General features: G+C 37.0%; 1 long non-coding RNA gene across 1 annotated transcript; it reads left to right on the plus strand.

The window, feature by feature from the left end:
* Positions 1 to 309: 309 nt before the first annotated feature.
* On the plus strand, positions 310 to 3,003 carry LOC124289445. The gene is made up of 2 exons (XR_006901692.1): positions 310 to 420; positions 2,641 to 3,003. It is a non-coding gene; the product is annotated as an uncharacterized LOC124289445 (long non-coding RNA).
* The last annotated feature ends 1,202 nt before the right edge of the window (positions 3,004 to 4,205 follow it).

The raw sequence follows: 4,205 nt of genomic DNA on the forward strand, positions 1-4,205 counted from the left end.
CATGTGTTCTCCATTATCAACCGACTGTAAGAATATACCAAAATAAGGTTATATATACAGAAGACGTTGCTGCCATAGAAGATGCTACGTCATATTTGCTTTCATGTTTAATAATCGTCTGTCTTGAAAGGCATATGAAAATATTCCATTTCAGAATTCCACAAGAGATGACATGAAACGTATTTGGAAAAGAGTTCAAAAACAAAATCTGACTGATCCACAAGTCCTGTCGACAAACAACAGCTACCACGTCAGTGAAATGCAGAAAGGAAAGCATGCCGCAATCGTATTTGACATTGCCACAGAAGCGTACATGGCCAAGGATTGCAAACTGGCATATCTCCGGGACTGGCTACTTAATGATCAGATAGCTTTTGGTCTCCCAGCAAACTCACCACTGAAGTCAGAGTTGGAACGAGGGTATGTGTCCATAAAACACATTTTTGTCTGCAGGTATTCCAGGTCAGAGTGGTACCTGAGTAAATCAGTTTTGTCATGAAATTATACTAAAAAGTGGAGTTTTGAGATCGTTATGTGCGACTTTGATAATTATGTTTATTTATAATCTAACGGTGCCAGATTGCTTATCACCTGTCCCAGATTCGTGTATTATAGGCCAAAACTGTATTTAATAACATATGGTAAATTTGGGATCACATTTGTCAGTAAAGTACAGATTGTAGTACTTTTGTGGGTTTAGACCCATCCGGGATTTGAAACAACACTCTAAGAGTTAGGCACAAAGTCAGCCATCCTACTCACTCAACCACCGCGGTTTCCACTTTCGAAAAGGCCTTGTGTATTCACAATTATATGGTCCGTTGTCGGTGAGACGTCTGTGGTTACTCAAAAACGTTCTGACCAAGTAAGCTGAAAATTGCCTCAACTACATTCAAGAAGTGAATCCAAACTTCTATATGAATACCATATTGGAAAAAACTTATTTATAGAAATAATATGTGAGTGTAATCAACACGAATTGATTTTTGGTGCATGAGAAGTTAGTACTTGGGCTCAACATATATGCTCTAAAACATATATATATTGAGCAAATGTAAATATTCTCGCCCATGGGCCAAACTTTTTCTCCTGTAGGCGAGATATTTTTGTAACGCTCTAAATTATCAGAATTAAGTTAAGATTAGTTAAATTTTGGGTGATGATACTTATAAACATACTTTCATTCAAATACAACCACCAAAACATGAGTTTTGAGCAAACGTAAATATTCCAACTCATGGGAATTCCTATTGGCCCGAAATGGGGTAGTTTCGAAAAAAACCTCATTTTTCCTAGTTTCCATCCTTAGCATAATAAATACAGGTTGAATGTTGTCAAATCCTTTGTCAGACACTGTCTGGGGTTTCCAGAATTAGATAGTGACGTGTTCATTGCATTTATCGGTAAACAGTTTTAGGCCGCACTCAGCAATATTCCAGCTATATGGCGACGGTCTGTAAATAATCGAGTCTGGACCAGACAACCCAGTGATCAACAGCATGAGCATCGATCTGCGCAATTGGGAATCGATGACATGTGTCAACCAAGTCAGCGAGCCTGACCACCCGATCCCGTTAGTCGCCTCTTACGACAAGCATAGTCGCCTTTTGTAGCTAGCATGGGTTGCTCTGTCTGTGTGTGTGTTGTTGTTTTTGTTGTTGTTGTGTGTGTGTGTGTGTGTGTGTGTGTGTGTGTGTTGTGTGTGTGTGTGTGTGTGTGTGTGTGTGTGTGTGTGTGTGTGTGTGTGTGTGTGTGTGTGTGTGGTTACATCGAAGATTGATTTCTCCACTAACTTGGGGGATACCAAATGCAAACATTATGCAGATGAATTGCACGAGGTTTATACATCAAATTGCTGAAAAGCATATGCAAATATCATGCATGCTTTTTGGTGTAAGGTTTTGTTAAGAATTCGCCAAGTTTCGCTGAGTTTTGTCATTGTTTTAACTCAGGACAATAATCATTTCAACGTTACGAAATTGTTTTACAATACATCAGTATACAGTAACTTCAAACAGTATGGAATATTTTGCAAAATTGAATTTAGAACAGTTGCCTGAAGTAAGTGGCTCTATATACACCAGTGAATCTAAACTTTTGATGGGAAGTATATATTATTGAATGTGTGGACTGCCATTTTAAGTTTTTGACTTTTGACATTTTGTCTTTTGTCTGATATAATGTAATATACTCATGCCAATAATGGTTGTCACCCCCCCCCCATCACAACCCCATATAAAAAATTGAAGGGGTGACAACCATTATTGGCATGAGTATATTTTACATCGTAGCTGAGCAAATAAATTATTAATAATGGGTAATAAAATGTGGGTTTTTTTTCACAATGCGTTATATCATTCACCATTTGTTGGCTTGTAATCCTATCATATCCTTTTGTATCATAAAATGTTTAGTTGATATTATGATGATAGGGAATGATAATATTCATTTACCACAAAATCGTTTCCACAGTCATAAGCTGTCTTTAGGAAAGGACATGAAAACATAGTTAAGACCTGAAATAGTTTTGTTTGAAAACACCAAAAAGATTAATTCAGATTTTGCATGCTTGCTTACGTAAAACAACATTCACACACTCAATGATTTGCGATTTTAATTTCTAATTTACTTTTCTTTCAGGATGCAAATGCTGATAGATAGTGGGTTGATACAGAAATGGATGCAAGAACACGGGTTAGTATCTAAGAAAGGTGGATGTCGCTCTGACAAGCTGGTAAAGCCAGCGACACTTGAATACTTTGAAGGGAGCGTGGCAGCAGCAGCAGCGGGTGCGGGTCTGGCACTACTAACCCTGGCTGGAGAATGTCTCTATCATCATCACATCAGGTCACGGAATGGAAAGGATACTTAGGAAGTGGTGCCGAGTATGCTGACCAAAGTACAGGAAAACATAACATTTGAGAATGTATACTACCCATCAAAAGTTTAGACTCACTTAAAGCACTCACTATATGTTATGTATATATATGTGGTTACATCGAAGAAGAATTTCTCCACTAACTTGGGGGAACCAACTGTAAACCTTATGTAGATGAATTGCATGAGGATCATGCATCAAATTGCTGAAAAGCTTGTGCAAATATCGTACATGTGAACAGCTGCGTTTTGGTGTAAAGTTTTGTTAAGAATTTGCCAATTTTCACTGAGTTTCATCATTTACTGAACTCATGACAATAATCTTTTCAACGTTACGAATTTGTTTTACAATACATCCCGTCATGTGTAAACAGTACCTTTAAACAGTATTGAATATTTGCAAAATCTAGTTCAGAACAGTTGCCTGAAGTAAGTGGCTACATAGTAGTAATTGTAGAATGTGTTGAGAGAAGTTTCGATAAGAAACTTAGGACACGACATTTTTGTCATCAACGTATATCTGCACTGACACCTTACGTCAATAAAGAATTTTGCATAAATGTACTATCGTAGGTGATATTTACAACTCAGTTACAAATGTCTTTGAATTATTTTACTTGTTTTGAAGATTGATATAACTTTGTCTTGCTATCACTGAATATCTCGGGTGATATTTACAACTAAGTTAAAACTTGCCTACATGTTTAAGTAGGTTACACTACTACTGAAAGGCTTTTAATCCAGCCGGCTTCCATTTATCAAATCGGGCGGTGGGGTAGCCTAGTGGTTAAACCGTCGAAGACCCGGGTTCGATTCCCCACATCGGTACATTGTGTGAAGACCATTGCTGGTGCCCCCCGCCGTGATATTGCTTGAATAGTGCCAAAAAGTGGAGTAAAACTAAACTCACTCACTCACTCACTCACTCCATTTGTCAAATTGCAACTGCTGATGCAGAAATATGTTATTTTTTGTCAAAAGGTTATAATTGTATGTTGCAAAGTACAAAATTATTACAATAATGTGTTAATTTTTCACGTTAAAATTTAGTTCATAAGTTCAGAAAAGTCTAGCTAGGCTATAACTGTTATTAGGTTTCCATAAGGTATTATCATGATTGTCAGGTCTAGATTACTTCCGCTTACTGTTAGTGATGTTCGTCAGACCACATGGCTTTTCACTGCCTCCATGCTGAAGATATCAGCTGTTTGTTAGGCAAGAACACAAATGTAAGTAGCATTGTGTGCTAGCTGTTATAATATATTTTAAATGCATAATATAGTAATATTATTTGAAGGTTTTGTTAATTGTACATTTTATTCATTTAA

This window comes from Haliotis rubra, unplaced genomic scaffold (assembly GCF_003918875.1).
Source record: "Haliotis rubra isolate DU_JTF1 unplaced genomic scaffold, ASM391887v1 Scf441, whole genome shotgun sequence".
In the NCBI taxonomy this organism is placed as follows: Eukaryota; Metazoa; Mollusca; class Gastropoda; order Lepetellida; family Haliotidae; genus Haliotis; species Haliotis rubra.